We start from the raw sequence: 9,203 nt of genomic DNA, 5'->3' as shown, positions 1-9,203 counted from the left end.
AGTTCTTCCCAACCCTACCCAAAACAGTATTACCTTCCCGCCCTCCCCCACCCCGAAAATGGGCAATAAACCCGGAGGCGGGAGGTTTATGGGCCACAGCCTGATCCCAGCTCGGCTTTATTCTGCAGCGTAGCGCGGACCGAATCCACTGGGTCAGCCAGTGCCAGCGCTTAGCCCGGGCAAGCGGGGAGAGTGCCGTGTAAGGGCAGGCGCAGGGCGTGGAGGCTATCAGAGCCCGAGTCCGCAAGGTGCCAGAACCAGCAAACGCCAAGAGAAAAAAGAGGGCACCAAGCACCTTTTCCCAACCGTGCAGAGCGCACGGAGCGGTGCCTCGTATGCAAATTTGCCGGCCCGGCCCTGGATACCTCGGGGCCGCCCGAGCCGCCCACCGGCTAAACGGCCGGCGGCGCGCTGCAGGGCCCGGCCCGGCCGGCGCATGCGCGGCGCGCGCCCATCCGCTCCCGGCCCCCTCCCTTCCTCCTTCCCGGCGGGTCCTGGGCGGCGGCGGCGGCGGCGCGGTGACGTCAGGGCGTTGGGGCAGCTCCTGTGACAGACGGAGCTGGAGCGGCGGGGCGGCGGCGGAGTCCGGCGGCCGCGATAGCGAGCGAGCAGCGACCCTCGGGGCTAGGGAGCCGGAGCGAGAGAAGGAGGGGAAGCGCTCGGGCGCGAGCGACACCCACCGCGAGCGCCGGGCCTGGGTTCGCGCCCCGGAACGGCTGAGGAGCCCGGCCGCCCGCTGGCCTCCCCTCCCCCTCCCCGGGCCCGGGCCCAGCGCGCCAGCCTCCCCCTCCCTCTTTCCCTCCCTCCCTCCTTCCTCCCCTCCCTCTCCCTCTCCCCCTCCCCCGCCGGTGGATGGGCGTGAAGGACGGAAGAGGCCCTGCGGAGGCGGCGGTGCAGCGCTCCGGTAAGGCGGCCTCGCGCCCTTCTCCCCCGTTCCCGGGTGGCTGCGGGCCAGGCCCGGCGGCCTGACGATGTGGCTGCGCCGGTCCCCTCCCTCCCTGTCTCCCCTCCCCCTGCCGCCGCCGCCTCCTTCTTCTTCTCTCCTCGCTCTCAAAATGGCGGCCGCGACGGCCGTTGAGTGAGCGCCCGGGAGCGGGGGGGGTGGGGGGGGCGAGCGGCGGAGGGCGCTGCCCCGGGGGGTGCCGGGGCCGCCGCGGCCCCACCCGCCGCCCGCCCGGGCCCGGGATCCTCGCCCTCTCTCGGTGACTTAGCAAGAAAAGTATTCTTGGGTGGGAAGGGCGTGGAAAAGCGGCTCCGCTCCCCGATCTCGGGGCGGAGGGTTCGGCCTCCGCAGCCCCGCAGCTCGCGCGGTCGGCGGCTGGGCAACCGCACTCAGCCCCGCGCCGCCTCGACGCCCCCGCAGGCCCGGCGAGCGTTCCGTCCCCCACCTGTCCTTTGGGGAACGCCGACCCCGGAGCGGAGGGCCCACCCCTTCCCTGCACCCGCGCTGCGCCGCGCCGCGCTGCGGTGGTCCAGTGCCTCCCCCCGCCCCCCGCCCCGACCCACCGAGCCCCCGCCGCAGCATCCACCCGAAGCCGGGGCCGCATTCCCAGTCCGCCACCGGCTTCTCCAACGGGAGTTGGCCTTTTGGCGTTGTAAGCCCCAGCGCCGAGGCCTCCACCCTGCCCCGCGGCCGCCGCTCCCCACCGCCCTGGGAGCCCCCGCCGTGCTTTCTTTAGCTGCCCAGGTGAGAAAAGGCTCTGGCGGTGCTGGGCACCTATTAGCCCCGGAACAGAGAGGCGGCGGCTGGCGAGAGCCAGGACCCGAGCGCAAGGTGCCTGCCTTGGCTTTATTTGTTTATTTTGCCTTTCTTCGGTGACTTGGCGAGAAAAACTCCCGGGAAAGGAGGGCAGGGAAATTTCGCTTGGCCGGGAAGCTTGAGCTCAATTTCTACCCGGCCCCTTGGTTAGGAAATCGTGCCTTTGAAGCGAAGAGCCAGATTTGTGGTCTCATTCTCAATGGGCGATGTCATGCCAAGGTCCCCTCCCCCTGGAGAGGCAGTCGGGAGAGAATAAAGCTGTTATTCCCACGTCTGCTTTAACACACAAGTCTTGCGATTCGTACCGTTTTAAAGGCGAAACAAAGCTTTTGTGCCTTTTTCGGTACATCTGTGTTTGGCGCGGTGGGTTGTTTTGTGTGAATTTCATCTTAAGGCTAATAAGGGTGGAGGAGACTCGCTTGGGCCTTTCATGTCAGTGATTCGTCGTTCGTCCCCTTTTGCCACAGTAGTAGTTTTTTTCTCCCCTTATTTTTTTCCTATATTCTCTCACTTTATGCTTCCTCCCCTCCCACTCTGCAGTAGGGCTTAGTTAGTCGATGCTAGGCCCACCCTCTCTTAATCAGAAAAATTTCCTGCTTAGGTATGTCTGTAGTGACTACAAGATATATAAAAAGCCTTTACTGTAAATATTCTGATTTGAATCTGAGGCATTAGCTTTTAATCTCCCGGGTATCTTTTTGGACACAATTTTGCAAAATAATCGGCAGTTGCAAATTGCTGTTTAATAATCTGTATTTAGGATGATTTATTCTTTCGTGTTCTATTATAAATGATCTCTTTATGCTCTTTTACAAATGATTATTGTTTGGATTGTGCAAAAGGGTGGTCTTCTAAAATAAATTTGAAGCTATTGCTTTTATAAGTCAGAGAAAGAAACCCAGTTTTTTTTTTTTTTACAAAATATTTCTGTAGATTTTGGTGCAACCAACTCGTTTTGGAGCCCCCGCCCCCCCATCTCCCCATCTTCGTTCTTAAAAATCGGCTAATATTTGTAGATGTGTGAACAGCCATTGAGCTGAGGAGACTGGGTGGAGTAAGAGCAGAAGCAACGAAATGCTTGATTGCCCTTTCATAGCATCTTCCCCTTGCTTATGTTTTGTAAGATTATTTGATGCTAATTGGAATTGGTACTACAACAAAGGCGTTTCTCTAACAGAATCTTAAAATAGATTTTTTTTTTTTTGTTTGTCTTTACCCCTTTTAAGTTGTGATGATGAATTGGGTAAAATGTCCTGTTTTAAGCAAACGCACGTATATGTACATATGTACACACCCATCTTAAGTGGTTTTTAATTGTTATAGTCAAGTAAGCATAAACTAATGAATGCACAGTGATAGTAGAAATACTACAAAATTCTAGAGAGAATATGTTTGTATTAAAACAGTGTATCTGATTTTTAAAAAACATCAAAGATGAGTAAAACACCTCGATAATACAGGTTACAGACTTCTCATAAAAACCTTTTCTCGTGTCCCTTGAAAGGGACCTTTTTGTAAGTATTACCATGAGAGAGTAGGTCACTTTAATGTGTCAAGTGTTCATGTGAACAAGGATCTTCAAAAGAATGTCAAATCACATGGTTAATGATTTTGAAGACCTTGTAACTGTAAATGTATGATTTACTTTACATTTTTTTTATTTTTAGTGTGGTTAAAACCCAGAAAGGTTCATATAGTGAGATCTAAGGTTAGAGATGGAATTCATTATGTTATCCTCACCTTTTGTATTTGTAGTTTTAAAAGCATGGAGTTGTGGTTTTTAGTATGTTATTACTTGTTAGGAGCTTAAAAGAATTAGATTTAAGAGAGCTTCAGTTATCTTTATGTTTCTAATACATGTGCTAGAATTTTTTAATTTGGGTATCAGTTTTTGAAATTCTTTATAATCTTATTTATAAAGCTTTTAATAAGATTGGGTGGATTTCATTTATTTATTTATTTTTTTAATATTTTGGGTCACACCCGGCAGTGCTCAGGAGTTACTCCTGGCTCTGCACTCAGGAATTACTCCTGGCAGTGCAGTGGTGGACTATGTGGGACGCCGGGAATCGAACCTGAGTCGGGTGCATGTAAGTCACTCTGGCCCCTTGGGTGGGTTTAATTTTTTAATGCATCTGTTTCGTATGTTGTTTTTCCACATGCAAGATGTAACGAGTTTATAAGATTCAATGTTTCTGGAATGGAAAAATCAGTATTAAAGTTTTTGTTTTGTAGTTCCGATGTCCATGTATCATTGTCTTTTTTAAAAATATATGAATACTTATGTACTAAATAATAAACTATCATTAACATGAAAACTATGAAAGGTGTCAACCTTAAGATGGGGAAGTTATTAAAAAACAAATCCACTGTAAAAGCATTAGGGCAACCAGTGAATTTTCCAATTCTTTCCCATTGAATTCGAAAGCAGTGAGTCATGCACTCTTTTGCCAAAGGGACCTGAAGCTTAGTTATATATATAATTAATATGTATATATTTTGGTAAATGGTGGGGCACACCTAGTGGTGCTCTTGGGAGTCTATGCTCTAAGTCAGACACATGTACACATGTATATGTGTGTACATGCACACATATGTACACATCCATGTCTACGTACCCACCTTTTTGCTGTGATAGTGATGGAACTAGGGTCAGCCACCTCTACCCCTCTACTATCCTTACAGCCTGTAGCTCAGTTGTAAATTAAGCCTGCCATGTCTAATTTTTTATTTGGTTTTGGGCTATACCCAGCAGTGCTCAGAGGTTACTCCTGGCTCTGCACTCAGGAATTACTCCTGGTCAGGTTGGTGGGCTTGAGAGACATATGGAGCATCTGGAATTGAATCCAGGTAGGACGATTGCAAGACAAACACCTTCCCCACTGCTGTCTCTCCAGTTTTAAGAAATAAATTTTAAAGTGCTGAGGCAGTAGCGATAGCACAGCAGGTAGGGCATTTGCCTTGCATGCAGCCAACCCAGCTATGATGATTCCTTGTATCCCATATGGTCCCCCAAGCTCTGCCAGGAGTTATCTCTGAGTGCAGAGCCAGGAGTAACCCCTGAGCAACGCTGGGTGTTACCAAAAAACACAGGAAGGGAGGGAGGGAGGGAGGGAGGGAGGGAGGGAGGGAGGGAGGGAGGAGAAAGAGAGAAGAGAGAGTTCTTTGCTCTGGTTCTGGTTCATGTTTTCTAGAGTACAATTTAAATTTTAGGGCTGGGGAGAGGGCTCAAAAGGCTGGCCTGAAAATTTATTTATTTGTTTTTATTTATTTATTTATTTATTTTGGTTTTGGGCCACACCCAGCAATGCTCTGGTGCAAATGTCCTCCTCATTGTACTATTGCTCTGGCCCCATAGTCTAAATTCTTTGCTTGTGGGAGCCTAAGGTTTGATACCTGCCTGTCACTTCATGTAGCTCCCTGAGCATAGTAGTTCTGGAAAGATAAAAGAAGCCTACTGGTCTTCTAAAGATGCATCCCTGTTTGCTCCTAGTTGCTTAAAGCCAGTTGTTTTGAGAAATTTACCTCCTGAAGAAAGAAACTGTATTATATAATCACTTGTATGATCGTTTTTTTAAAAACTGTATTCGCTTTGTTGCTGATTTGTTATGACACTTTGGCTAGTCATTTAAATGAAACCTTAATTTAACTTATGTATATAATTTTTAACTTTGCCATAGCAGTTACAGATTTTAATTGATATTTACTGGTTAGGTACAGACTTTATAATGCTTATTATTTTGATTCAGTTTTTTCCTTTCCAAAAGATACTGGCTTTTTGTTAAAACTTAGAAGATCAACCATTGTTTGGATTGATCTATGCTTTTGTCAAGGATACTTCATGAAAAAGGCCCTCTAAAGTTGTCAGTTGACATAGTCAAACATTTCCTTAGAACTTTGTGTATATATTGAAATTGGTGCTTCATTTGTCTTGTCAGAATCTTTTTGAGATAAATTGGCATTATATGAATGAGAACTGAAATTTACAGAATTTGTATTTAGATTTCAAGGTAAATATTGCAGTCATTGGTTTTGCCTTTAATAATCAAACATTCTGAGTCTTTTGGGGGGAAGCCTTTATAATGAATTTTACGTTTGTTTCTGAAGTGGTAAAAATTACATTGCCTGCATCAATTAAATTAGCATTTATTGACATGATCTTGTATTGCTTGTTTACTTGTGAGAAGCATTTGAGTAGGGGCTCTCAGTGACTTACACTGCTTTAGAGTAGTATAAAATAAATTAGTATAAATCTCGGTATTTATATTAATGAATACAAATTAACATATATAAAGTTAATATTGGGTATAGGCAGGTGGTATTAATAAACATTGTTGCATTTGATTGAATGCAGGGTTATATAAAAAGAAATAAGCTTTTTAAAAATTTTTTTATTAGAGGGGCCGGAGCAATAGCACAACGGGTAGGGCGTTTGCCTTGCACGCGGCTGACCCGGGTTCAATCCCCGGCATCCCATATGGTCCCCCAAGCACCGCCAGGAGTAATTGCTGAGTGCAAAGCCAGGAGTAACCCCTGAGCATCGTTGGGTGTGACCCAAAAAGCAAAAAAAAAAAAAATTATTAGAGAGTCACTGTGATGTACAGTTACAAACTTACAAACTTTTGTGTTTGCATTTTACTCATACAGTGATCGTTTACCCATTCCTCCACCAGTGCCCATTCACCTCCACCAGTGATCCCAGTATCCCTCTCACCACCCCCACCCCATCCCTCACCACCCCACCCTCCCTCTGTGTCAGGGCATTCCCCTTTGTTCTCTCTCCTTTTAGGTGTTGTAGTTTGCCATAGAGGTATTGAGTGGCCATCATGTTCAGTCTATAGTCTACTTTCAGCTCACATCTTTCAACCCGAGTGGGTCCTCCTGACCCATTCCTGACTCTACTTGGTGTTCCCTTGTCTATCTGAGCTGCCTTTCCCCAAGCATGTGAGGCCAGTTTCCAAGCTGTGGGGCAAACCTCCTAAGCCTTATCTCTACAACTCTTGGGTGTTAGTCTCTCACTATGTTATTTTATATTCTACAGATGAGTGCAATCTTTCTATGTCTGTCCCTATCTTTCTGACTAATTTCACTTAACATAATACTTTCCATGTAGGTCCACAGAAATAAGCTATTCTTTGTGATAGCTAAGGTCCAGTGATCTCTTGGGAGTTAAGATGAAGGAGGGAGTTCATACTTTTACAGGGATTTTTATGTTGTCCCAGGGAGCCAGGGTCATTTTATCAGTCCTGCTTCTGTCAGGGTCATTTTCTCAACTAAAAATAAAATTTTAACTAATAGAAGCAAATTAAGTTACCATTGCACTTTGTAATCTCTTTGCACTTTGTTTTATGTGCTTTTTTGAACTCATGTTAACAAGAATTGACAGTTAACTGGATCTTTTAGAGATTGTTTTTTTGCCTTGGGTCGGAGAAATAGTTCACCGGATAGGACGCTTGCCTTGCATATGGCTGATCTGAGTTTGGTTCCCCACAATCATCACCCAGCGTGGACACCACCACCACCACCCCCAGCCAAAGAAAGAAATTTTCTCTCATAATCACAATGAAATTAAGGATGCGGTTAATCATGATCAAAATGGCAATACTGCCCAAAGCACTATACAAATTTAATGCTGTCCCTATCAGGATACCCATGACATTTTTCAAAGACATAGACAAAACACTTCTGAAATTCATATGGAACAGTAAACCCCCATGAATAGCTAAAGCAATCCTTGGGGGAAAAAAAGAAGATGGGTGGCATCACCTTCCCCAACTTCAGACTCTACTACAAAGCAGTAGTAATTAACACAGCATGGTATTGGGCTAGAAACAGACCTGCAGACCAGTGGGACAGAGTTGAATATCCTGTCACAGACCCCCAAATATATGGCCACTTATTCTTTGAGAAAGGATCAAGAAATGTGAAGTGGAACAAGGAAAGCTCTTCAACAAGTGGTGCTGGGAAAACTGGATAGCTATCTGCAAAAAGTGAACTCTGACTTCTGTCTAATGCCAGGCACAAAAGTCAGATCAAAGTGGATTAAAGATCTCAATATCAGACATGAATCTGTGAGGTACATAGAGGAAAATATGGGCAGAACTCTCCATGACATTGAAGCTAAAAGCATCTTTAAGGATGAAACAGCACTGGCTATGCAAGTGGAAGCCAACATAAACAAATGAGACTACATCAAACTAAGAAGCTTCTGCACTTAAAAAGAAACAGTGACCAAAATACAGAAAGAGCCCACAGAATGGGAAAGGATATTTACCCAATATCCATCTGATAAGGGATTAATATCTAGGATATACAAGACACTAGTAGAATTGTACAAGAAAAAAAACCAACCCCATCAAAAAATGGGGAGAAGAAATGACCAAAAGTTTCCTCAAAATAAGAAATACAATGGCCAAAAGGCACATGAAAAAATGCTCTACATCGCTAGTCATCAGGGAGATGCAAATCAAAACAACAATGAAATATCATCTCACACCACAGAGACCGGCACACATTCAAAAGAACAAAAGCAACAAGTGCTGGCATGGATGTGAGGAAAACGTGGACGCTCTTTTCATGTTGGTGGGAATGCTTGACTGGTCCAGCCTTTCTGGAAAACAATATGGACAGTCCTTCAAAAACTAGAAATTGAGCTTCCTTATGACCCCGCAATACTTCTTCTGGGAATATATCCTGAGGATGCAAAAAAGCACAGTAGAAATGACATCTGTACCTATATATGTTCATTGCAGCACTGTTCACAATAGCCAAAATCTGGAAACAACTCAAGTGCCCTAGAACAGATGACTGGTTAAAGAAACTTTGGTCCATCTACACAGTGGAATACTATGCATCTGTTAGGAGAGATGAAGTCATGAAATTTGCTTATAACTGGATAGACATGGAGAGTATGATGCTAAGTGAAATGAGTCAGAGAGGGACAGACATAGAAGGACTGCACTCATTTGTGGAGTATGGAATAACATCACATGAGGCAGACACCCAAGGATAGTAGATAGATACAAGGACCAGGAGGATTGCCCCCTAGCTGGAAGCCTGCTTCATGAGCGGAGGGGAGAAGGCAGATGGACATGAGAAGATATCAGTAAGAAAATGATGGCTGGAGGAATCTGTCGGGATGGGAGATGTGTGCCGAAAGTAGATAATGGACCAAACATGATGACCTCTCAGTGTCTGTGTTGCAAGCCCTAATTCCCAAAAGTAGAGAGAGTATGGGGAATATTGTCTGCCATGGAGGCAGGGAGAGTGTGGGAAAGGGAAGTATACCAGGGATATTGGTGGTGGGGAATGTGCACTGGTGGAGGGATGGATGTTTGATCATTGTGTGATTGTAACCTAAACATGAAAGCTTATTACTATCTCAGTGATTCAATAAAATTTTTTTTAAAATACGGTTAATTTTAAGTGAACTTAATTTTTGGAA

General features: G+C 45.8%; 1 protein-coding gene across 1 annotated transcript in view; it reads left to right on the top strand.

Moving 5' to 3' along the window:
* The first annotated feature begins 509 nt into the window (after positions 1-509).
* Positions 510-9,203, top strand: part of PAFAH1B1 (platelet activating factor acetylhydrolase 1b regulatory subunit 1) — a 67,117-nt gene continuing 58,423 nt past the window's right edge. The window contains exon 1 of the mRNA XM_055130208.1: positions 510-904. The gene's annotated coding sequence lies outside the window, so the exon portion shown is untranslated. The remainder of the gene's footprint in view (positions 905-9,203) is intronic.

Source organism: Sorex araneus, chromosome 3, assembly GCF_027595985.1.
Source record: "Sorex araneus isolate mSorAra2 chromosome 3, mSorAra2.pri, whole genome shotgun sequence".
NCBI lineage: Eukaryota > Metazoa > Chordata > Mammalia > Eulipotyphla > Soricidae > Sorex > Sorex araneus.
The sequence above is the reverse complement of the archived record's forward strand: the minus strand, read 5'-3'. Positions and strand labels throughout refer to the sequence as shown.